At 42.1% G+C, this 27,447-nt stretch overlaps 1 protein-coding gene across 3 annotated transcripts in view; it reads left to right on the forward strand.

The window, feature by feature from the left end:
• TRPC6 (transient receptor potential cation channel subfamily C member 6) overlaps positions 1-27,447 on the forward strand; it is a 106,379-nt gene that overhangs the window by 10,482 nt on the left and 68,450 nt on the right. Inside the window, exon 1 of one of the 3 annotated variants that reach the window (XM_069969604.1) lies at positions 1,461-1,551. The exons of the other annotated variants lie outside the window; for them this stretch is intronic. The gene's annotated coding sequence lies outside the window, so the exon portion shown is untranslated. Of the gene's footprint in view, positions 1-1,460; positions 1,552-27,447 lie in introns of those variants that run through there. 3 annotated transcript variants of the gene reach the window in all.

Genomic DNA, 27,447 nt, shown 5'->3' on the forward strand with positions numbered 1-27,447 from the left:
TGGGAGTCAATAGCGGTTGTATGTGACTGTATAGATATGATGAGAGTCAATAGCGAATGTATGTGACTGTATAGATATGATGAGAGGCAATAGCTGATGTATGTGACTGTATAGATATGATGAGAGTCAATAGCGGATGTATGTGACTGTATAGATATAATGGGAGTCAATAGCGGTTGTATGTGAGTGTATAGATATAATGGGAGTCAATAGCGGATGTATGTGAGTGTATAGATATGATGCTTTACAGTGATCTCTATATCCAGTATATTACATAACTATGACTTGTTGCATGCTGGGAGTTGTAGTTTCACAACAAGCTGAGGTCTGGGTAATAAGCTGTAATTGTCCGTATGGGATCTGCTATCACATGTGTACTGTATGGAGCTGGCAGATGTACAGAGCGCCCTGAAGTATTAGGTGGAAATAGGAAAAGACACTTGGGAAATATATATATATATATGAGAAGTGAGTTACAAGTGTATGAAGTACAGATGTAGCAGAGCTGAGTGCGTCAGTGGTTACAGCTCAATTGGATGTGATAATAATAAAGTCTTTATAGAGACAACGCATCCGGTAGCGCTTTACAGTACGGGGATGTGATGATATCTGTGAGGTCCTATAGGACTGTTGGTAACCTGCATTGTACTGGGTTCCATGTAGGTAAATTAAAGGGGTCATCTCCTATCCTCCTGTGGACATGAAATGAGTGGTAATAAATCGGACAACCCCTTTAAGTTAAAGGTGTATTCCCATCTGGATTTTTATAGGTTCCATGAATATCCAGTAGATTCGTTTAGATAGAAGACCATTAATTACGTTGTTTGGTGGGATTTATGAAAACTATCTTAAAGAATTTATGTTGTTGTTGCCCATAGCAACCAATCACAGCTCAGCTTTCATTTCAGAAACTGATCTGTTAAAATGTAAGCTGATATATGATCGGTTGCTATGGGCAAAACTGTTTCTCAAAGCAACCAATCACAGCTCGGCTTTCATTTCAGAAACTGATCTGTTAAAATATAAGCTGACACATGATTGGTTGCTATGGGCCAAAATTGGCTGTTTCCCATAGCAACCAAGCACAGCTCAGCTTTCATTTTATCTGATCAGTTTCAGAGCTTAAGATGGAGCGCCAATTGGTTGCTACAGGCAACAAAAACTTTAAATACAAGTCACGTGACTCATTGATCACATGATTCAAGGGGTGGACATGCCATCTTCACACCTTGCCATGCTCCCTGCCCACCTTCCTCTTTATCCAGGTTTCGATTGGGCAAAATAACAATTTTTTGTGCAAAAGTTTTTGACTGTTTGCCCCATCTTCATCTGGGGCGGCCATGATAAATATCCTGCATGACTTTAGGAAAAAGTCAGCTCTGCTACATATGTACACAGCACTATGCGGCGATCTCTCTCTACCATACATGGAGATGGAGATGGAGAATACAATGTTCTGGAGAGAGTTTTTTTGATAAATTAGTCTTTGGAGCATTCACCATTTGTCAGTACTAGAGAAGGGGATATTGAACAGGTCCATCAGCGTGAAGAGTAAGTAACGTATAGGAGCAGACGCTCCCTCCAGGGCAGTACGAGACTCCCGACTAATATCCTCATCGTTCATAGGATTGTCCAGCCATGGCAATAACAATGAGTAGTGGTGTAAGAACCGGAATCAGCGAGATGAAAGAGAGACGGGAACTCTCACCCTACACGACTACGCGGGGGCCCGCTAATCATCCATCAGGAGAGCTGTATTCCTCCTCCTTTCACATAACTGAAGTCACATATAATGGTTCAGTATGGGGTCTGTATGTGCACGACTGGGGCTACAGGCAAGGAATTGGATGGGGTGGAATCATTGAGTATGGCACTAAAAGTGTGCCATTACCGAGTGGGGACACTAAAAGGACACCATTACCGAATGGGGCAGTAAAGGAGTGGAATTACTGAGTATGGCACTAAGAGGGTGCCATTACCGAGTGGGACACTAAAAGGACATCATTACCGAATGGGGTCAGTAGATGGGGTGGAATTACTGAGAATTGCACTGTAAGGCCGGGTTCATACAAAGTAAGACACCGGCCATTCTGTGACACGGCCATGTCACAGAACGGCCAGTGTCAGGGAAGTTTATCCTGGACGGTAGGATTAGGATGCAGGCACATTCCGGTGCGCCCACATTCCAATTACCCATAGCCGACAATGTAAAGTGCAGCCGGAGCCGCGCTTTTCATTGTCTAAATTGTCAGCCTTGTGCAGCAGCTATTCAATGAATAGCGGCCGCACAAAACTGACACGTCAGAATCCCGTGTGTGTATACACTCCAGCTGGGATTCCATAGACTTTAACGCAATGTATATTTTATAGGGGGCAATTTGCAACAACGCCCATGATTAATTGAAAATATACGTGCCTTAGGCAGCTTTGCAACCACAGCCGTTATACTGAATCCCAGCCCGAGTGTATACATTTTGAGTGTATTCCTTGCGGCTGCAGAAAAAACTGACATGTCAGTTTTGTGTGGCCGGCATCCATTGAATAGCAGCTGCACAAGACTGACAGAGCAGACAATGTTAAGTGTGGGTGCAGCTGCACTTTACATTGTCGGCTATACCTCTGCTCTTGTGATCGGAAAGGTCTCAGTGGTCAGCTGGTTATCTTCTGTCTGGTGGCTAGAGGATAACTGCTAATCTTGGGATAACCCCCTTTAAGGAAGTCAGACTAGTTGTCACCCCTCCTTGGAGTAATGGAGAATATAAGGCCTGCAAAATGACTGGTCTGATAGTTTACTTAGCTCCACAAGCTAGAGGCAGGAAGCTGGATGCGGTGTGCATATTGCATCCAGCTTCCCTTTCTGTCCTGTAATCATCATACAGATTCAGAGAGAATGAGAACTGAGCAGCTGAAAACAGCAGCATGGTTCTGTCAATGATCAGGCAGAGCTTCCCATGACCACTCTGCCTGATCAGTAAGGAAACAGTCAGCATGCTGCTCTAACTGCACATTGTAAGACATTGAGACTTGCAATTTCTTTAGTCCGAAATATTCGGTATCTGTTTCCACCCTCTTTTTGTGGTTTTCTTGTGATTGCAGAAAATTGCAAAGATCCCTTGAGTTCAAGATGAGGAAGATAAACGCATGATTGCTGTTATTATCCTTCCTAGAAAAGCTATTATGGCGCCAAGTACTTGTACACAACATACAAATGCCTGGAAGTGGCCGTCCCAATTTTGTCTGATTGAATAAAGTTTTAATGTGTCTTGAAATCCTCTAATTGCGACTTCAGGAGATCTAATGATGTTCTTTAATTATGTCGCTTTCGCTGCTCAATTATCATTTGTCTTATTACATCTTCTCCTGAGCTGATTATATTCCTCATACTCCCCCAAATCTTAAAGGGGTCCTCCAAAGTCACATACAGAAGCATATGACATTGCTTACCTGTCCAGCCCCCTTCTGAAATCTTTAAAAAAAAAAAAAAAAAAAAGTTGTATGGGTCACCTGATCTCCTATCTCAGATTATCACTTCTGGTTGAGCAGTGGCTCAGTACTACAATTCCCAGAATGCAATGCTTTCTCTCAGCAATTATGCCAGTTCCCTGGCCACATCTGCAGCATTCTCTCTCTCCACACATTAACGCAAAAGCTGCTGTATTCTTCCTTGTCTGCTCTCCTGCTTGTGGCATTGTTCAGCACAAGGGAGCATGCTGTAAGCTCTCCTTATTCTTCTCTAAACAAAATCCCAGTAAATATATATCAGGGCTGGTCTGTACTGATTACATCATTCAGGGAGTGGGGAGAAAAGCCTTCTGTGACATCATTCAGGAGGTGGGGCTAAAACTTCTGTGTCTTCTGTGACATCAGAAGATGATGTGTTGTATAAACAGAGAGAGGGAGGATACGGGCAGCTGGAAACAATACATATTGTGTAGTCCTTTCATTTTCCATTTCCAGTTATGGGTACTATTAGTGATAACACTATATTAGTAAGTCACAGCTGTACACTGCATATACTTGTATATTCATAGCTGTACACCGCATATACTTGTATATTCACAGCTGTACACTGCATATACTTGTATATTCACAGCTGTACACTGCATATACTTGTATATTCACAGCTGTATACCGCATATACTTGTATATTCATAGCTGTACACTGTATATAATTGTATATTCATAGGTACACTGCATATACTTGTATATTTATAGCTGTACACCGCATATACTTGTATATTCACAGCTGTATACCGCATATACTTGTATATTCATAGCTGTACACTGCATATACTTGTATATTCACAGCTGTATACCGCATATACTTGTATATTCATAGCGGTACACTGCATATACTTGTATATACATAGCTGTACACCGCATATACTTGTATATTCATAGCTGTACACCGCATATACTTGTATATTCATATCTGTACACTGCATATACTTGTATATTCATAGCTGTACACCGCATATACTTGTATTGTCATAGCTGTACACCGCATATACTTGTATATTCATATCTGTACACTGCATTTACTTGTTTGTTCATAGCTGTACACCGCATATACTTGTATATTTATATCTGTACACGGTATATAATTGTATATTCATATCTGTACACCACTTCATACATTCATTTCCATGCCTTTCTATGCTTCCTACTATCTTAATTGCAGACTGAATACCAATAACCATTCTGCCGTCCCCGGAGACATTGCACATTCACATAGAGTTTTGCTTGTACATCAGAGAAGACAAATGAAGTTTTTTCCCCAGTTTTCCAAGGCTGAGACGTAGGAGAAGCTGGGGAGGGGATCTGGAGAGGAGCAGATAAGTCGTAGGTCATTTTCTGATAAACAGAATGAGAAAGCGAATGCGGAGAGTTCCCAATCTTCTGCCATGGAGATTTTGGAATGGGGGAAGGATTCTTATGTAGTGCCAAGTATGGCAGCTACGCTTATAATACCCAGTCCTCTTATAATATCCAGTGCTTTTATAATATCTAGTCCTCTTATAATATCCACTAGTGATGGGAAATCTAGTTGATTTGGGGGATTAGGTCACTTTGATCTAGTTCAGGCTGCTGGGCTGGACTCTCTATCACCCCCTGGCTGCTGGGCTGGACTCTCTATCACCCCCTGGCTGCTGGGCTGGACTCTCTATCACCCCCTGGCTGCTGGGCTGGACTCTCTATCACCCCCTGGCTGCTGGGCTGGACTCTCTATCACCCCCTGGCTGCTGGGCTGGACTCTCTATCACCCCCTGGCTGCTGGGCTGGACTCTCTATCACCCCCTGGCTGCTGGGCTGGACTCTCTATCACCCCCTGGCTGCTGGGCTGGACTCTCTATCACTCCCTGGCTGCTGGGCTGGACTCTCTATCACACCCTGGCTGCTGGGCTGGACTCTCTGTTGACCCCTGGCTGCTGGGCTGGACTCTCTGTCGCCCCCTGGCTGCAGGGCTGGATTCTCTCTCGCCCCCTGGCTGCTGGGCTGGATTCTCTGTCGCCCCCTGGCTGCTGGGCTGGACTCTCTGTCGACCCCTGGCTGCTGGGCTGGACTCTGTCGCCCCCTGGCTGCTGGGCTGGACTCTCTGTTGACCCCTGGCTGCTGGGCTGGACTCTCTGTCGCCCCCTGGCTGCAGGGCTGGATTCTCTCTCGCCCCCTGGCTGCTGGGCTGGATTCTCTGTCGCCCCCTGGCTGCTGGGCTGGACTCTCTGTCGACCCCTGGCTGCTGGGCTGGACTCTGTCGCCCCCTGGCTGTAGTTCATTTTGAACTAATCTTTGCTAGAAAAGTGAACGAAATCTTTTTTGTCAGATTAAGGCTATGTTTACACTACGTAAAACTACGGCCGTAGTTTTGCGGTGTGCAACATAGTCTAATTTGTAATGGGTAGAGGAGACAGGGTGGGCTGACGAAGCCGCAACGTAGCGGCGATACGCATGGGGTATTTCTTTTGTCTGCTACATGAGGACGTGAGACATTTGTAGGGTATGACCTGTTTTTGACTTATGTGATAAGATTTTTTTGATTATTGCTTATGATTGCATTGTCATTTTTCCCTTCCTTGAGTCCCATGCTTGGGAGGCCCTTGTGGCCCGGAACACTGTAGCAGTGCAGTTGCACCTTTATTTACAGGTCCTGCAGTGTGTTTTCCCCTTTTTGGGGATTTTAAATGTTTTTAACATGTTTTTTTGTAGCTGGTACCAATAAAGTTCATTTTTCCTTTACTTTATTTTTGGTGTGCGCCTGACTTGGTTACCCTAGTTTCTTTCTGTCCTTCTCTTCATACATAATTTGTAATGGGATCCCAGCCGGAGCGTACACACATCGTATACGCTCCGGCCGGGATCCCGTGCGGCGCCAGAAAAAACTGACACGTCAGTTTTCTGCGGCCGGAATTCACTGAATTCACTGAATTCCGGCCGCAGAAAGCCCTGTCAGTTCACACAGTGAAACAAGCGGCTCCAGCCGCTTGTTTCACTGTGGGCTATGGGAAGCTCTGATGCGGGCGTGCGCTGATGCACCCACATCAGAGCTCTGCGGCCGGACAGATCATCCGGCCGGTACTTAAGTACGGGTGCCTAAGGGTGCTTTCACACATACAGGATCTGCAGCAGATTTGATGCTGTGTTCAGTTACATTGGTACATTGTACTGTACATTTAGTTACATTAATATGTGCAGCATGAATACCCAGTCCTCTCATAATACCAAGTCCTCCTATAACATCCAGTCCTCTTATAACATCCAGTCCTCCTATAACATCCAGTCCTCCTATAATACCCAGTCCTCTTATAATAACCAGTTCTCTTATAACATCCAGTCCTTTTATAATATCCAGTCCTCCTATAACATCCAGTCCTCTTATAATATCCAGTCCTTTTATAACATCCAGTCCTCCTATAATACCCAGTCCTCTTATAATACCCAGTTCTCTTATAACATCCAGTCCTCTTATAACATCAAGTCCTCCTATAACATCCAGTCCTCTTATAACATCCAGTCCTCCTATAACATCCAGTCCTCCTATAACATCCAGTCCTCTTATAACATCCAGTCCTCCTATAATACCCAGTCCTCTTATAATACCCAGTTCTCTTATAACATCCAGTCCTTTTATAATATCCAGTCCTTTTATAACATCCAGTCCTCCTATAATACCCAGTCCTTTTATAATACCCAGTCCTCTTATAATACCCAGTCCTTTTATAATACCCAGTCCTCTTATAACATCCAGTCCTCTTATGATATCCAGTCCTCTTATAATACCCAGTGCTCTCATCATACCCAGTTCTCTTATAATACCCAGTGCTCTCATCATACCCAGTCCTCTTATACTATCCAGTCCTCCTATAATACCCAGTGCTCTCATAATACCCAGTTCTCTTATAATACCCAGTCCTATTATAATACCCAGTCCTTTTGAAATACCCAGTCCTCTTATAACATCCAGTCCTCTTATAACATCCAGTCCTCTAATAATATCCAGTCCTCTTATAACATCCAGTCCTCTTATAACATCCAGTCCTCTTATAATACCCAGTCCTCTTATAATACCCAGTGCTGTCATCATACCCAGTCCTCTTATACTATCCAGTCCTCTTATAATACCCAGTGCTCTCATAATACCCAGTTCTCTTATAATACCCAGTCCTTTTATAATATCCAGTCCTCTTATAATAACCAGTCCTCTTATAACATCCTGTCCTCTTATAATACCCAGTCCTCTTATAATACCCAGTCCTCTTATAATATCCAGTCCTCTTATAATAATCAGTCCTTTTATAACATCCTGTCCTCTTATAATACCCAGTCCTCTTATAATACCCAGTCCTCTTATAACATTCAGTCCTTTTATAATACCCAGTCCTCTTATACTATCCAGTCCTCTTATAACATCCAGTCCTCTTATAACATCCAGTCCTCTTATGATATCCAGTCCTCTTATAATACCCAGTGCTCTCATCATACCCAGTTCTCTTATAATACCCAGTGCTCTCATCATACCCAGTCCTCTTATACTATCCAGTCCTCCTATAATACCCAGTGCTCTCATAATACCCAGTGCTCTCATCATACCCAGTCCTCTTATACTATCCAGTCCTCCTATAATACCCAGTGCTCTCATAATACCCAGTTCTCTTATAATACCCAGTCCTATTATAATACCCAGTCCTTTTGAAATACCCAGTCCTCTTATAACATCCAGTCCTCTTATAACATCCAGTCCTCTAATAATATCCAGTCCTCTTATAATACCCAGTGCTGTCATCATACCCAGTCCTCTTATACTATCCAGTCCTCTTATAATACCCAGTGCTCTCATAATACCCAGTTCTCTTATAATACCCAGTCCTTTTATAATATCCAGTCCTCTTATAATAACCAGTCCTCTTATAACATCCTGTCCTCTTATAATACCCAGTCCTCTTATAATACCCAGTCCTCTTATAATATCCAGTCCTCTTATAATAATCAGTCCTTTTATAACATCCTGTCCTCTTATAATACCCAGTCCTCTTATAATACCCAGTCCTCTTATAACATTCAGTCCTTTTATAATACCCAGTCCTCTTATACTATCCAGTCCTCTTATAACATCCAGTCCTCTCATAATACCCAGTCCTTTTATAACATCCAGTCCTCTTATAATATCCAGTCCTCTTATAACATCCAGTCCTCTTATAATACCCAGTCCTCTTATATTACCCAGTCCTCTTATAACATCCAGTCCTCTTATAATATCCAGTCCTCTTATAATACCCAGTCCTCTTATAATACACAGTCCTCTTATAACTTCCAGTCCTCTTATAACTTCCAGTCCTCTTATAATACACAGTCCTCTTATAACTTCCAGTCCTCTTATAATATCCAGTCCTCTTATAACATCCAGTCCTCTTATAACTTCCAGTCCTCTTATAATACACAGTCCTCTTATAATATCCAGTCCTCTATCTAGACGCTCCGGACCGCACACAGGGCAGTAAGTGACTTAATGAATATTCCTAATGCAGGAAACATGTTTAATAACAATCATTTGGACGTTATTAAGTGTTAAGTAAAGTATCTCAGCGCCGATGTTCCTCCGATTACACGTTTACACTTCACCTCTTTCCTGACGCTTATTATTTCAGGCAATTACATGTAAAGTGTCTGCTTATAATATAGATGGATGGAAAACTGCTGGAAATGGACTCAGCCATCCAATAGTGCAGGCCAGTGGTCTGAAACCTGCGGCTCCAACCAGGGACAGTATACTCAGTATACACAGAGAGCCAGAGGACCCAAACAGCTGCGTCTTTAACCCTTTGAGGACCAAGCCCAAAATGACCCCGCGCCAATTTTTATTTTTGCGCTTTTGTTTTTTCCTCCTCCCCTTCTAAGAGCGCTAGCACTTCCAGTTTATATCTACAGGGCCATGTAAGGGGCTGTTTTTTCAGGAGTAGTTGTAGTTTATAACTACGTCTTTCTTTTTACCATAACATGTATGACGAAATCCCAAAATTATTATTTATGAAAATATAAACTAGTGAAATCGTAAAAAGGAATGCCATATGGTAACGTTTTGGGGGTTCCTGTATCTACGTAATGCACTATACGGTAAAAGCGTCATGATACCACTATAGGTCAGTCTGAACACAACCATATGCAGGTTACACAGATTCTCTAATGTTTAATGGTTTTTTAATGAAATCCTTTTGTTTTTGCAATTTATTATTAATAAAATAGTCCTATACTTATAACGGATTTAGTTTTTCACCTACAGGGCTCAATGGGGTGTTATTTTTTTCCCCATGATCTCTAGTTTTTATTACTACCATATTTGTGTAGGTCGGACGTTTTGATTACTTTTTATTCGTTTTTTTTAAAAATATATAATGTACCAAAAAAAATCCCGGTAATCCTGGCACTTTACCTCTTTTCGTTTACACCGTTCACTGTACAGGATGACGATTGTTACATTTTAATAGATCAGACAATTACGCACGCTACGGTATATAATATGTTTATTTATTTAATTATTTTTATATGTTTAATTTATATTATGGGATAGGGGGTGATTTTAACTTTTATTGGGGGAGGTTTTTTTTTTTTTTTTACACATTTTAAGTCCTCCTGGGGGACTTTTACCTGCAATCATCAGACTGCATACACTGATCACTGCTATGCTATTTAGGGGTTAATGACAGGCTGCAGCGTGATTGTTACAGCCTGCCATTTTTTCCTCCGGAGTTACTCTTTAAGAGTATAAAGATGATGTAATTGGCAAAATACATGACATGTCTCCCATTGGCTGTCTCTAATAAACAGTACGGAGTGTGATAGATTACAATCCCGGCCCCGGCGCTATGTACTTATGTCACCGAGATCTTTTCCTAATCTCATATACAGGGGGAGATTTATCAAACATGGTGTACAGTGAAACTGTCTCAGTTGCCCCTAGCAACCAATCAGATTCCACCTTTCATTCCTCACAGACTCTTTGGAAAATGAAAGGTGGAATCTGATTGGTTGCTAGGGGCAACTGAGCCAGTTTCACTTTACACCATGTCTGATAAATTTCCCCCATAGTGACTACATTGCAGTTGTTATAGTTAGCAGTAATGTAGATGTGATGGCCGGCGGTGACCATGTTAGCACAATCCATTTAGGCTTCATCACCGTAAGTCCGTTCTGACAGCCGGACATCAGGCTCCAATTACAGAATGAAGAACATTCGCTGAATCTAGGATGTGGATGCGGCAATGTCATTAATGTGTCATTTGCTCGTTACACCGGTCATGTGATAAGATGTCCTGGTGTCTTAAAGGGGAAGCACACACTTATGGATTAGCGCTGCTCAAACCGCATTCAAGTTTAGCAAAATATTTTTGTTAAAAATAAGGGGGCAAAAATCTGTCCGTGCATGGTCCATGGGAACTCCTGGCAGCATGATACATTATGATGGTGGGAGCTTAGAAACTGTTTAAAAGTTTGCGCTAATTTACTGGCGCAGCCGCCCGGATGTATGTATTATTTTAGGGGGGCTGATCTAGTACCTGAATTTGTTTTAGGGCTATAAATCTAGAGTCTGAATACAATTTGACTAAATAGTACAATTCCGAAGTGTTAGGCTGGGCTCACACTGCATTTTTGCAATCTGTTTTTTTTTTTCATGCGTTATATGAAAAAAACTGATGAAAAAATGGACGCAATTGTGTGCATCCTTTTGATCAGTTTTTCCACTGACTTTTATTATTATTTAGTGTTTGCTAAAAAAAAAAAGGATGCATTTTCATCCATTTTTGTCTGGTGTGTTTTGTCTGGTAAGGGTGTTTTGTCTGGTAAGGGTGTTTTGTCTGGAGCCTAAATTAATTTTGGAGTGCTAAACTATTTTTAGGGCTGATAGTCTGGAGTCTGACTTATTTTAGAGGTGCTATTCTGGAGTTTGAATTAATATTAGGGCTGTTAGACTCAAATCATTAATATTAGGGCTGTTAGTCTGGATTCTAAATTCATTTTAGGAGAGTTAGCCTAGAATCTAAATTTGTTTTAGAGGTTCTAGAGAGTCATTCATTTTAGGTCAGGCTGGAGTCTGAATTAATTTATGGATGTTACTCTAGAGTCTGATTACATTGCAGGTGTTACTCTAGAGCCTGCATTTCAGATGTGTTAGTCTAAAATCTGAAGTTGTTTTATGAAGAGTCTGGATTTATTTTAGGAGAGTTAATCTAGAGTCTGACTGTATTTTAGATTTATTTTACGTGTCTTTATCTGGAACCGGAATTAACTTTTAATGTTGTTAGAGTTGTTAGTCTGGAGCGTGAATCAGTTTACGGAGTGTAACACCAGAGCCTTAGTAGGTGGTATATTCTCTCCAGTCTTTCAGTACTTATCAGCTGCTGTATGTCCTGCAGGAAGTGGTGTATTCTTTCCAGTCTGACACAGTGCTCTCTGTTGCCACCTCTGTCCATGTCAGGAACTGTCCAGAGCAGGAGAGGTTTTCTATTGGGATTTGCTACTACTCTGGACAGTTCCTGACATGGACAGAGGTGGCAGCAGAGAGCACTGTGTCAGACTGGAAGGAATACACCACTTCCTGCAGGACATACAACAGCTGATACATACTGGAAGACTGGAGACGTAAATTACAAATCTCTGGCACTTTCTGTCACAAATCGATTTGAAAAAACATTTTTTGATGAATGACCCCTTTAATTTTAGGGGTGTTAGTCTAGAGTCCGGAATAATTTTGGAGGGATCCCAGAGATGTGGAGCGGGATTATGTAGTAGATGAATATCCCACACACGTAAATCCACATAGTGTTCCTTTTCTTAGATAGTGAACCCCATCATCCCCATAAGAAAGACTCTGATTAGCAGCTGCAATTAATATAATTCTTTTAAGACTTCAATGTAGGAAAAATTCTTTCTCCATCCAAATATTCAGCCCCCCCATTGGCTTCTATAGTCATTACATAAGTCCCCCTGCTGTTCCAGATACATTAGGCCTCAATTTGTCCCATATTGAACGTCGGGGAATGAGTGACGTCCATATTCATAAAGTGGTGAATGGCGCAGGCAGAGGCCGGAGGAGGCAGAACTATTGTAAGCATTGATTAAGTACAGAAGCCGCCACAGCGGTTCTCTATCTATAATCAGGAGGCCTGCCGAGAAGGGGGGAAACAAACAAGCCCAAAATAACCTGACAGAGGTGGAGAATCCCCCCCGGTGAGTGGGCTTTGTGTCTCCACATATCTGCTGGGAAGAGAGAACGCCACCAGCAATCTAACATATGCTTCACCCGGGTGTGTGCCAGGATGAGGTGCCAATTACTTCTGCCAAGTTATGCTTCAAAGCGTATGCTGAGAGATGCCGAAACACGTCGAGAGAATCCCGTAATATAACATCAGGTGAGGAAACCTCCGGAATTAGAACAAATCAAATTCAGCTCATAACGGAAAATCCAAACATAAATTATAATCAACGCCGAGGTATAAAGCATCCTGCCCGTGAGTATGAGCCATGGCTGAGCAAGAATATCTATTATCTATCATCTATCGATTATCTATCTATTATCTATCTATCAATCAATCATCTATTATCTATCTCCTATCTATCTATCTATCTATCTATCTATCTATCTATCTATCCATCTATGTATCAATCAATTATCTATCTATCTCCTATCTATCTATCTATCTATCCATCTATGTATCAATCAATTATCTATCTATCTCCTATCTATCTATCTATCTATCTATCTATCTATCTCCTATCTATCTTCTATCTATCTATTATCTATTTATCTATCTATCTATCTCCTATCTATCTATCTATCTATCTATCTATCTATCTATCTATCATCTATCTCCTATCTATCTATCTATCTATCTATCCATCTATGTATCAATCAATTATCTATCTATCTTCTATCTATCTATCTATCTATCTATCTCCTATCTATCTATCTATCTATCTATCTATCTATCTATCTATCTATCTATCTATCTATTATCTATCTATCATCTATCTATCTATCTATCTATCATCTATCTAGTATCTATCTATCTCCTATCTATCTATCTATTACCTATTATCTATCAATCAATCATCTATTATCTCCTATCTATCTATTATCTATCATCTATCTATCTATCTATCTATCTATCTATCTATTATCTATCTACCTATCTATCTATCTATCTATCTATCTATCTATCTATCTATCTATCTATCTATTATCTATCTCCTATCTATCTATCTCCTATCTATCTATCTATCCATCTATGAATCAATCAATTATCTATCTATCTCCATGATATACAGTATATATCCCCAGTAGTATCTGGCTCTGATGGTGCGTATCACTCGCTGGGAATAGGAGCAGTAATGAAGTACAGGGCAGCTCCGTGTTCCTATTATAGTTTCGTGTTCGGGGCTAAATAAGAACCAGCGAGCGTTTATTTCTGTCTTCTGCAGGAATTTTTTTGTTGGACTTGGATTAGTCAAGAAGAGAATTCCTGGTTTCTTATGTTATCTTCATCTAGAGATAGAAAATGCTTTCTGCCATCCTGGTATCATGAACCATTGAACCAACATGTTACCTGTACAAATACATTTAAAGGGGATGTCTAGAGAATTTATTTTATATTTAAAAAGGTGAAAAAAAGTATCTGTCTTCCAGAAACATCGCCACTCTGGAGCTTAGTTTGTGTGTGGTACTGCAGCTCTGTTCCACTGAAGTGAGTGAAGCTGAGTTGTAATGCCACACATAACCTGAGCACACAGGTGGCACTGTTTTTCTGACTTTGGATAACCCCTATAACTCTATGATGTCTTGCACTGCTTTTGATGCATCATAATATTGCTTTAGCAACTGGACTGTGCAATCATCTGTAATCAGTAAAAATGATTTGCGCGGCTTATGTGTTGCCTCCTTATTATAAACATTCATGTGTACAGTTATTATACTGATAGTCAGCACATGTTTTGTATAGTTGGTATACAGAGCTGTCCTGAATTGATCCCTTAAGCTCGGCTTTAGGCTGGGTTCAGAGGCAATCAAGAGGCAACAACTTCTCTTTTCTTATTTTGTCCCTTTCTAAGAAAATTCTACAGGTTGGGGCAAAAGGGGACTGGGGATGGGGTTAAGCTTCGGCGTTGTAGCCTGTAGTTGTTCCAAGTTAAAAGTCACTGCTGACTACAGTGCAGCTTCTCTATCATCCTTGGGGACCCAACATTACCTATACTGCAATTGATTTCAATAGAAAGTGTGTAATGCCTCATTCCTCTGGGGGTGGCGCTAAAGAGAAATTGACCACCTGTTGCCATATTTCCCTACAGATTAGAGGTATACCATCAGCATTGCAATGAACACATTACAGATGGGACTCTCATGGCATTTGTTAGAATCGGATCTAAATGACTGGGAGGTGATGACATGTGATGGATGTGTTAGGTTATTGTCTAGTTACTAGCTGACACTTACAAATGAGTCATTTGCTATAGACGTCACTTGTGTGCATGAGAATGTATCACCTTATAGTGTCAGATATGACACTACTGGGCTCGTAGGATGTGTAATATGGAGTGAAGGGGAGAGATGTGCTGTTAGGTTCCGTCACTTAATAGTTTCTTTTCTTTCTTTAATGGATTTTATTTTAGCAGGTATTTAGTATCCATGTGTCAGGAACTCACCTCATTGTGCTGTAGTGCCGCACCGGCTCCTCTGGGGCGTGTTACATCTGTGTCATTGGGCGAGGTCGGGCCAATCAGTGAGCAGTGAGTGTGGGAAATCAGGCTCGGTGCCGGTGTCCTGGCGCTCCATAACTGCATAGATCTTCCTGATTTATTCTGTGTACTCAGCTTTCTAGGAATCCTGATCATCTGCCTCATTTTCTGGCCTCACTTCTGTTTTCTAATCTTGGACCTGTGCCAGTGAGACCATTGCCTGTTTGCTTACTCTGTTTTTGACTTGACTTTTGACTGATTTTGTATTGCGCTGCTATCTAGGTGTTCACCCTCGTCTTGTTTGGCTATGCTCTATTGTGTTTTTATTGTCTTTCTCCCTCCTCTTCTGCACTTAGTTTGGGGTGGCTCTTTAAGGTAGATCATCCAGGATCAGGGGCTGTTGGTGAGATTAGGGCCTTGCTAATCCCTTCCTATCTCATGTACTGATAGACTGGTCTTAAAGGGGTACCAAAATCAGTTTTTTTTCATTATCTGGTTTCAGAAAGTTATTTAGATCCAGTACTTCAGCTGCTGTATGCACTGCAGGAAGTGGTGTATTTTTTCCAGTCTGACACAGTGCTCTCTGCTGCCACCTCTGTCCATGTCAGGAACTGTCCAGAGCAGGAAAGGTTTTCTATGTGGATTTGCTACTGCTCTGGACAGTTCCTGACATGGACAGAGGTGGCAGCAGAGAGCACTGTGTCAGACTGGAAAGAATACACCACTTCCTGCAGGGCATACAGCAGCTGATAAGATTTTTAAACAGAAGTAATTTACAAATCTATGTAAGTTTCAGACATCAGTTGATTTTAAAAAACATTTTTACCCTCAAGAGTTCCCCTTTAATTTAGGATAAATGCAGGTCCCATAGGTGGGATCTGCATCTATCAGACTTGTATAACATCTTCTGTGGATATCCCATAAATATAGATGGAAATAATAAAAAATAATTACAAAAACATTGTAAATGGAAACCTGCTAAGACCATTTGAAGTGTCTTCCTTTAGCCATAATTTACACCGGTTGCCATCATAAAGGAGTATCAATACGTAACCATCAGGGTCCAGACTGTGAGTACTGCAATGGGTTAAAGATCCACGCGGCTGAATTGGGAATCATGACCATAATATTTCATTACAAGCTTGATGAGGCTTCTCCGCTCATGCATGGCAAAAATGGATTGCAGACAGTCATTGCCCTGTCCATAGACATGGCCAGAAAATGAAAACTTTCGATAGATAATCAGTGTGTAGTACGGCGGGCGCAGCTCCCCCACCCCATGTATAGCCGCCTCTTAGATGAAAACAGATGAAGAATACGGTTCAGATAAATGGCTCTCAGAAAGCCGGGTATACAGAGAGGAGAAGAGAGCCGGATCAATATATACAGTAGATTGTCATTCATCATCGGCTCCTCGGCTCACAGAAGATGTGTAGGATAATGGAAGGCAAAGAGAAGGAAGATAAGACGGTGTGATTCCTTCTAGATAGACATTTAACCGCCTGACTGCGAGATCTAGGAATTAAAGGGGAACTAACTGTGAGATCCCTTTATTTTATACATGCTCTGGAGCTTAGTTTTATGGGGAAGTGGAATGCTTCATGGAGGAACAGGGTGGAGGTAGCATGATGCCCCTCTGCCACGCCATGGTGGGTCCAGTCTCAGGAGCAGCCATAATTGACCACAGACAACTATACGTTGTATACTGTATATATACAGCAATGACAAGCTGGATTCTGATCTTCCCCATAGGAGGCGCTCATTTTAATGTTACATTGCTTAAAGCGAGACTGCCCCCCCACAATTGGCGTTCATTTTTGTCTCTAGGCTTGGAGAGACTTAGAGCCTTATTACACGGGACAATTATCGTTCGAAAAATCGTTAGATCGTTCGGATTTGAACGAGATAATTGTTTAGTGTAATAGCAGACAACTATTAAATGACCCACGAGAAATTGTTGGACGTTTTATAGAATTTGGACCTATTTTTTTTTTTTCTTTCATTGTTCGCAAATCGTTCGCATGGAATAAGACGTCATTCACAATAGTGTCAACAAGATGACCACAAGAACGATCATAAGTAACGATCATAGCAGTTGTTTGAGATTGTTTATCGTTAATCGTTGAAAAATCGCTTCGTGTGATAGTACCCTCAGTCACCGACGTTCTCCAAACCTGTAAGGAAAAAAAATCTGGTGTGTCATTAAAACACTCTTTTCAACTTTATTGCTGGACGTGCTGTCTCCTACTTCATTGCTGTTCTCCAAACCTGAACACTCTTCATTTGACTCTCTTTTTAGGAAAACATGGATACAGCCAATGCCTTATGACTGTATAAAAGTTTTCCAGGACTCCATAAGATGGCATCCAACTTCTCCAGACGCTGAGAGTCAAATGCCGAGCGTTCAGGTTTGGAGAACGTTGCAGAAACTGAATAGTTCGGCAACTCCGCTCAACACTAGTGAGCCACCCATGGGTTCCAGGCAGCCTTACGATCTAGTTATGAACTCGAGTAGTGTGACTACCAATAGGCTTGATCGAACAGCAGAAAAAGCTAGATTCAATCGAACTTGAACCTAGGCTGAATCCCGGAAATCCAGGCGGTCCCTGGGATGTCTCCTCCTTCCGCACAGACCGGGAAGGCATCAGGAATCAAATGCGGAAGGTCCGGCTAGGTTTGAGTTCGATCGAATCTAGCTTTTTCCGCTGTTTGATCAAGCCTAATTACCAAGTGCCTAGAGTGTAAGCTCAGACGAAAGAGAGAAAGCTCTCAGACAAGTAACCTTCTAAGGACCTTCCCGAAATTGCCCCAACTCTTTCCTTTAAATTCTATATTATACACTCAGTATGGTAAAATCTCTATGGAAGAAGAGTGAAGTGGTGAAACTTGTGAATAATGGAATCCCCAATACCCGGCCCATGTAAAAGGGTCAGTTATCAGCAAATGCCCACTTTTTCGTCTGATTTAATCTTTTGTGCGGCTGTAAAGATCCCTGTTACCGATCACGCATCTTGTGTCTTATTAAGGCAATGCAAGCGAGCGTGTGGTTTGTGCTCGATCGGTCACTTGCTAGTTGGTAACGTGTGACGCCACTTCTGTGGTGGTTGGTTGGAATATAGCTTAGACAGATGGTATACTGTCGTGACACCAGTGCCGATAGGGCACACAGGTAAGGAGGCACCCCTGCCTTTAGTTTAGGGAGGCTAGCTATACCCTTTCCCCCTGTGGTCGGTGACCTGCCGGGCTGTGAGGGGGTCCCTTGGGTAACTATCATGCTGGTCCAGAGTGGAGTTGCAACCCACCCGGACTATCAGTACCGCCACGCACAGAAAGGGGAGATGACCCAAGTCCTGTTAGCATAAATAAATCTTCTTTAACGAGAGAAGAAATTGTACAATAGTTTATAGCGGACTGTAGACTAGAGAAGACAGGAACTGTTTTGAGGACCTTCAGAGCGAAGCAGTTGAGAGGAGTTGGTGTTGATAGTTTAGAACAGTGGGGAGGATTTTGTACTGCAGGTTCAGAGTAGAGAAGAGGAGTGTGCCGTGAGAGTCCCAACCCAGGGTAGAAGTGTGCTCTTTCGGAACTTTGCAGGAAGAAGAAGTAGAATATCGTAGACTTGTGAGTAGACTTTTACTTGTGGCCGTGTTTTGACTTCTTGTCTTTGCGCCACCTATTGCCCACCAGTGTCAGGTGACTCGTCCTGGAGGGTGACACAAGCCCCAGACCCTGTTACCTGGGATGAGCAGAGTGGGCAAGGTTCTCTGGTGACACCCGCCCTGCGAGTACGTAGGCTTCTAGCAACTTTGCTCTATCCGGATCAGTTTCTCTTGTTATCAGGATACTGTCCTATGCTTTTAGACTAGTTCTTAGCGTGGGTTGGGGCTTCTCTGACTTGTCCTCTCCCTAGAGTAGCTTAAAACTGCGTAGTGTGTGGAAGTGCTGCTTTCAAGAAACTGGTGACTAAGTCTCCCATATACATCTGCTGTGCTCAACCCCTAGACTAAGACTGCTGAGGGTAGCGCTGGAGTGGGGACCTGGCAAAGCCACGATAGGGACCAACTTGTCTTGCTTCCTCAGCTCAGAAACGAGGCTACGACTGACCAGTGTGGGTGTGTGCTTTCTCTCCAGAAAAAGCGGGCCATCGAGAAAGGCGTGTTGCCGAAACACGCGTCGGGGCGCACCTCATGGGTATAGTGTGAACCAGCACCTAGGTAATGTTTCAGTAATAGGGTTCTCTATGATATAATTCCACGGTTACTTGATATATGCTGTTTATTACAATGAGCTTATTAATCCGCACCTCTCACTCCCGTCTCCAGGACTTCACCCGAGCTGCACCAGTTCTATGGAATGCATTACCTAAGACTGTCAGGCTCTCCTCCAACACACAAAGTTTCAAACGTGCCCTCAAAACTCATTTATTCAAGCAGGCTTACCAGGTTCCCTAATTTTGACTGCTACCCCCCCCCCACACACACCTACCTACCTCCACCACGCACACATACATACATACATACATACATACATACATGCACACACACACCAAGCATTTAAGCACTTAGACCTGTGCATGCAGGCATTGGCTGGCGACAGGTTCACCCACCCTTACCTGCACTGCCTTATTTATAATGATGGCCGGACCATAAGAACAATGAAGCACTTTGCCCCTCTGCCATTCTGTCTCGCACCCCCTCCTGATAGTATGTAAGCTCATGCATGCGAGCAGGGATCTCACTCCTCATGTATGGATAATTACATGTTTCTCTCTGTAATGTCTATTTTTGTCTATGTATGTACCCCAGAATTGTAAAGTGCTGCGGAATCTGTTGGCGCTATATAAATAAAAAAATATTATTATTATTATTAATGAGCTCCCACTGAACATGCAAACTATTTATCTTATTGTGCTAGGCATTTATATTCAGTATTTATAATCCATGCATTTTTGCACACTTTGTTGTATGCCGGCACTTTAGTACATGCACCTTGCCCATGTGTGTTTTTTCTAATCATCTGTTCTGATTCATTTCTGTGATTTTATTGCATTTTATATTTATTTTTGTTTGTGATCAATAAAAAATTTTTGTGATTATAATTTAAAGGGATGTTTCCATCCCTTAATAATGGCTGCCCTCTGAGCTGGAGGTGGGTGTGGAGCAATCGGCATCGCCCCGCAAGCTCCCCCCCATAATCCAGCCCTGCATGCATGCTATACCGTATACAGTGTCGCATACAGTATCATCGCACTTTTTTGAGGACATAGGCCTTTTTTACCCAATCACATTGACTTCTTAGAAAATTCTTTGCGACAGATGGTTATTTGATACAGATGGTATCAATGAACAAGAAAGCATTGAATAGTCATTCTAGCATCTCTCCAGGATGTTGGACGTGAAGCGCGGTGCTGCCTGTTGAGCTGGAATCGGCTCAGTGGGTTGCCTCTTCCAACTCATCAAGTAGATTCTAGCCAAGAGACGAAATCTCAATTCAGTATGACTCCAAGAAAGAGAATGGCTCCCGTACAGGGTAAATGTTGTGCACTGACAGATGGGCAGGTAGTGGGCACATGATCTGTAAAGGTCACTTATACCTCGCAAAACCGTTTTATAGTTCATTGGAATTTTTTTTTTTTTTTAAATGTTTTAGACTATCTCTATTACTACCATGGTTTATGTGTGACGTTTTTGTACAGACTTCTCCGGAGAATACCTTAGAATATGTTACAGGAGGAAGGTTCAGGAGGGAAGAAACTGAACACAAGAACAAGTGGGCACAGTGAGGGGTTACAAGTGGAAATATCAGAAACAACATGAGAAAATATTACTTTACTGAAAGAGTAGTAGATGCCTTGAACAAACTTCAAGCAGATGTGGTTGGTAAATCTACAATAAGTGTATGTACACCTGGTATATACATATATCTATCCTAAGGTAATAAGAAAGGAAACTGATATTGTAGACTAGATAGATGTGTGAAAAGGCGAATATGCGAATTTTTTTTGGCGCAGATGGGGCAGATTGGTGTCAAAATATTTGCAAAGGGTATTTTTGTGAATATTTTGTACGCATCTGCCTACAGTTTGGCATTAGCTCTCTAAGGTGAAAGGATGGGAAAATTCTTCAGCCATGGTTCCCCTAGAGGTTTCCTCCACAGGGTTTTTTTCCTCTCCTCGATGCTGGATGATGACTCCTGTTAAGGATTAGCTTTGATTAGCATTTATTTTTAAGGCTATTGATTTCACAACATACTGCTTGAGTGCTTCAAGATGTCCTTTATACTGTTGAAAGTCTTACTGGCGCATATATATATATATATATATATATATATATATATATATATATATATTTATATCCTTTTGTTCATGGTGAGATAAGCTGCCACAAGAGGAGAGGCTCAGACAGAATCAGTAGGACTCCTGCATAGGCTGATACCAAATTCAGAGAAAGGGAGACATAGTTCTTATCTCTGCTGCTCCTGTCAGTGCAGCCTCTTCTTTTATGACTTTACTTCTCTGACCTTTAACCCCTGTCAGTGCTGCTGCACAAACCTCCATATACTGCTGAGTACTGGAGCTAAATTCTAGAAGATCAGGCATGATAAGTCCCATGGAAGGTCATAAACTGCAGGCAGGCTGGTGGAAGCAGGAAAATAATGAGGACCTGAACTCACCCATCCTTGTGCCACTGATGCGCCGCTTCTGGGTCCCGTTCGCAGCAGCCAGCTGTTAGCTGGAAACCAGGTAAATCACATACCCAGCTTCACCAGCTTAAACATTACGGCCTTTAAAGGGTTTCCCCACATAAGAATGATAGTATATTGCCAGTATAGGTCATAACTTGTCCATGAATGATGGAGTGCCTGCACACTGGTGTATGGCATGGCAGCTCAGCCCTATTCACTTCAGTAGAGTTTAGCTGTAATACCAGACACAGCCCATAGACAGGTGCGGTGCTGTTTTTTTTTTATCTTGGGTAACCTATTTGGTTACATAGGTCTCTATACAGTGCATGGTTCCTAAGGCTTTCTTTATTTTGCTATCTATTGTATTATCTGCAAGTTATATTTAAAGGGCACCTTTCATACTGCCCATACCATGAGTCCCCAGAGCCTTCTCCAGCCCCACCAGCCTTAAAGGGTCACTGTTGTTTAGGGGGGGACCTGGGGAAAGCATTTTTGAATGCAAATAATGGCAGATTTGCCTAATAAACCCAATTACAAAGCTTCTTAAAATTGCCTGGCCCGAAGCTAAACTCATTTTTTATAGAGCCGCTAGAGATATCTGTGTCTATACACGACTCCATAGTAAACTAATGGAGCAGCAGGTCATGTGCCGACCCAGGGCTTCATTCAAACCATGGAATTGGGGTTCTGTTCTAGAAACCATTGAGGGGCCCAGAGGTCGGACCCCCCCATTCTCTTAATTGCTCCCTATCCCATGGATATATGACAAGTAATAATAACTCCGCAAACATCTTTGAAGCTCCTTAGACAATGACTCTAAGGGTCCTATTCGACAAAGCGATTTGTAATGATTAACGATAAACAAGATTATTTATCGTTAACCTGAAATCGTTCACCATATTACACAGAATCATAGTCGTTAGTTAGGATCGTTACTACGATCGTTTACTCCATCTGATCCCAACAAATGAAGGAACGATGTAAAATTACACTATACGATTAGTGAACGAATGCGGAATCACAGCGAACAGTTAACGATGATTTTGGTGTCAGTACCAAACGAGCGATGAACTATTTCTTGTTTTACATGAAACGATTATCATTTTAAGTTCGAACGTTATAACGATAATTCACACGATACTCGTCCTGTGTATCAGGGCCCTAAACCATTCCCCCCTACACACACAATTTTTGACACCAGCTTTTTGTGCTTTTGCGCCAATGTTCTAGTAAGATATACTGTATATATACATATATATATATATCTGTAGGACTGTATCCACTTTGCTTAGAGCTCTTATTAGGTTCTCAGTGTCTCTAAATTGCTGGTAATTGTCAGGATTGCCTATAAATGTTATATATCTGACCCCTAAAGTCATAAATCCCGGCCATCGATCACGGATCGCCCAGCCTCTCATCCGGTATTGATCCTGCCCCTCATCCACACCATCACTTACCCTCTATATGTGTCATTCTGTGCAGCTCTCCCATAAATCCCATCTATTCCAGCTCCTCCTGTGATCTCCAGTGACAGCTGGCATTGCGCTCGGTGAGATCTTCGGCTGTCATCCTGATGTCTGCATAAGAGGAATCCAGCCTAGCAGTCAGGAGCTGTCAGGGCCGTCATCTGCCGTAGTGCTAATAATGGGCATTCTTCATCCTGACAATAGACGTCTATGACTCACAGATGACCCTTATACCATTTGCTTTTTGCTAAAATTCTTTGCGGGAACCGTACAAGTATTGCTGGGATGTAAAACGCTGAGGTTTCGCTTTTTATGTTTGCCGGCGGCAAAGAAAGTTGTAGGGAAACTTTAACACCTGTATTTTTAGTTCTGTCTGAGACAGAGAGTAAAGTAAAAAGCATTAGCGTCTCTATTGATGCTGAGCTGGTAGATGCGGAGCTTTGTGTCGGTTATGTTGTCCCTAAGAACTGTGAAGCGCCATCATTCCAGTGGTTTTATGGATCTATATGCCATCTTGTGGATAGTTTCCAGGGATCCCACCTTGGCTATGTCCAATGTCACAGAAAGAGAAAAATATTCTTGATTTACTTAGAAATGATTTACATAGATCAAAATGTGCCTACTGTTACCTGGCAGGACTTGCCCACCGTACCGGGTCGCTGCCCGGGCTGGCAAGGAGTGCATCGAGAATAGGAAGGACACTAAAAGCCAGCTCCAGCCAGAACAGAGACCTGGGACTTGTACTACCCCAATAGGACGGGTAACCCAACACTATGGGGCAGAAGGCGGTTAGGTGAGATAACTAGACTCATCCATACGTGAGTAAGAGGATTCTTCAAACAATTCTCAACACTTCACTACATCCTTGCAGAACCCACCTGTTTTGCCTGTTGGAATTCTACTGCTGATTTTTTTGCACTACATACTTGAGCACAGTTTGTAACTATTTTTTACCTTTTCAAGTTTGAAAGTTGCTTAAAGTGGAACTCTCTGCATGCCGCACTTTGCACCTACACCTCACCTTCCTCCTAACCAAGGTCCGGTTGTTGTGTGTCCGGGGGTGGGTGTTACCGCTCCTGGCCACCGTGACAAGTAGCCTCCAAAACCCACCAGCAGGTTCAACACCAGTCCTAGCAACCCGGGCTATGCATATGTACCTGTTTGGGGTTCTGTAGACCTAGGTACCTGTCCGGACACCTGCAGACCTAGGTACCTATGAACTCCTGCTGCAGCCATCGCTATTTTCTATATTAAAACATGGAGGTCCAGGGGCTGTAATGATGATCTGGTATCAGCCATAGCTATAATTAGTAAAACCACGCCGTGAGCTGCATAGGCAGCTACCAAACAATAGGAAGGGGTTAACACTGTTCTACTTTAGTCAGTGCAGCTTCTTGACTTTACTTCTCGGGCCTCCTCTAACCTGTGTGACACCTCTGCTCCCGTCATTACTGCTGCACAGACCTCCATATGCTGCTGGGCATTGGATATGAATTTTAGCCGGCTTAAGCAGTCACCCATAATGTGGTGTGGGGGAGTGGGGGGGGGGGGGGTCGCCATGATTTATGGGCTCAGTGGCAGCTGTGACCCCTGCGACACCACTTATACACAAATATTAGCTGGTTATGTGCTCTACACTATTTATAGAAGACGGCCGCACAAAACACTTAAAGGGAATGTGTCATCAGAAAGTAACTTATTGTATAAATAATGGGGGAGATTTATCAAACATGGTGTAAAGACCAATCAGATTCCACCTTTCATTCCTCACAGACTCTTTGGAAAATGAAAGATGGAATCTGATTGGTTGCTAGGGGCAACTGAGACAGTTTCCCTTTTACACCATGTTTGATAAATCTCCCCCAATGTTTTTATGTTAAACATATTTTATAAGAATTTATGGTGATATTTTTTCTAATTTTCCTATCTATATTACAAAATAATCCTGATATCTTGCAGTTTTCATTCTCACTACTGGGGGTAAAACTAAGCTGAGACTTCCCGTTCTGTCTGTGGTGATAAGAGGAGGCTGCAGTAAAGGTATCTGTACAGCATTGCAGCGTCATGTGACACCAGTCGATAGAGGAGACAATAGCAGCTCCATGTGGAATGACCTCTTCAAAGGTCAAAGAGCGCGCTCAGTAATGTTTCACATTCAGCTCAAGGGGACAGACTTTGTATATTGTTGTCTATGTCCATGAGTCTTGCTGTAAAGCATGTCACTAAATGCTGTTAAGAACAGCCCAGGCAAGATGGCCGCCTGTATAACAATGTACAAAGGGAAGTAAAAAAAAAAAAGATTCAGAAAATAGAAACAGTTTAGAATAAAAGAACAAGTTGACTCTAATCGGTAAAAGAAAATTTAGGTGACACATTCCATTTAATGATAACTAAAAAGTATAAAAAGGAACATAAGCCAACAATAAGACTCTGGCAGGATATTGTGTTATAGATATAAACCAATATAATGAATGAGCTGGCCGTCCTGTGACCTCTTTTATCATTGAGCCGCACCTTATGGTTGGGGGGGGGGGCTGTATAATAACCTAATGGAGCATTAGTGATTGACTCCATTGATTTGTTTTTGAACTTTTGTTAATTTTTGCATTTACTTCAGTAGCCGGTTTGCTGGTTTGGATGTCTGTGCGCAGTGATTTTGCATTGTATAGATGGATGGGTAGCTCTATGGGACCCAGTGATCACCAATGACCTGCTAGAACTGTAAGTCCTGGGGGATCCAGATCATCTCCTACATTGACCACTTTATGTGTATGGAGACCCCAGAGGTGGGTTCTCATTTTAGTGTGGATTAGTCTAAAGACTTTTATACCTTTTTTGTCATTCTTTTACCTCTTATTGTGCGATTTGTGGATTTTTTTTTATTGAAGAAATGGAAAAGAAATTAACAGGAAAACATTAACATGTACACAGAGATGGAAGATTTTTCTTTCTTTTTTTTAACCCCCCTATAGATGTCTACAGGTCAAAAACACACAACTTTTTCTTTAAAAAAGTTTTGCATAAACTACCGAAGAACAGAAAAAAAAATGCTAAAATACCCTTAAAAACTGCCATGCCAATCTTGGCTTTTGTTATTGGTGTTTTTTTTTTTTCTTTCTTTTTTTTTTTTTACCACACATCTTCTGTGATCCACCCTCATTCTGGTTACCTGGCAGTGTTGTAATGTGCTTGTATGTTTCTTCTTGCAACTGTCTTTTGGTCATTCTGTTCTACTATAAGTCCTGGGGGTATCAGAGAACTTGGAGCCACAATTAGGATCCAAGAATGGTGACTGCTACAGATGAGCGAATCTACAGTAGGAAACAATGCGAAGCGCTTCGTTTTGATATGTATTCCGCTCATTGGGCTGCAGGGCTTTGAAGTCCCTGCCGCTCCTCCCCGGGTGCTGGGAAAAGATGGATCTCGTCCCGGGAAACTTCTTCCAGTTCCCCAGGACTGGATCCATCTTTTCCCAGCATCCAGGGAGGAGCGGCACAGAGCGGAGCAGACTTCAAAGCCTGGCAGTTATATAGATTTGTAATTTTTTAAGTCTTCCGCCACTTAGCTACTGTATGTCCTGCAGGAAATGGTGTATTCTCTCCAGTCTGACACAGTGCCCTCTGCTGCCACCTTTGTCCATGTCAGGAACTGTCCAGAGCAGGAGAGGTTTTCTATGAGGATTTGCTACTACTCAGGACAGTTCCTGACATGGACAGAGGTGGCAGCAGAGAGCACTGTGTCAGACTGGAAAGAATACACCACTTCCTGCAGGACATACAGCAGCTGATAAGAACTGGACCACTAGAGATTTTTTTAATAGAAATAATATACAAATCTCCATAACTTTTCGACACCAATTGATTTAAAAAAAATAATTCTGGAGTACCCCTTTAATCATAATGCGGAGACACCTTTGTAGATTGAATCAGAGACCCAGGAACGACATCTACTCTATTTCCCTCTTTTATTATGAAATTTTAATTAACCGTTAATGTAAGATTAATCATGGCGGTAAAACGGTCTACGTGCGTCCGCCATAACTTGCACAGTGTTATTACATCTTATTGTCTAATAATTC

Source organism: Dendropsophus ebraccatus, chromosome 5, assembly GCF_027789765.1.
Source record: "Dendropsophus ebraccatus isolate aDenEbr1 chromosome 5, aDenEbr1.pat, whole genome shotgun sequence".
NCBI classification, from domain to species: domain Eukaryota; kingdom Metazoa; phylum Chordata; class Amphibia; order Anura; family Hylidae; genus Dendropsophus; species Dendropsophus ebraccatus.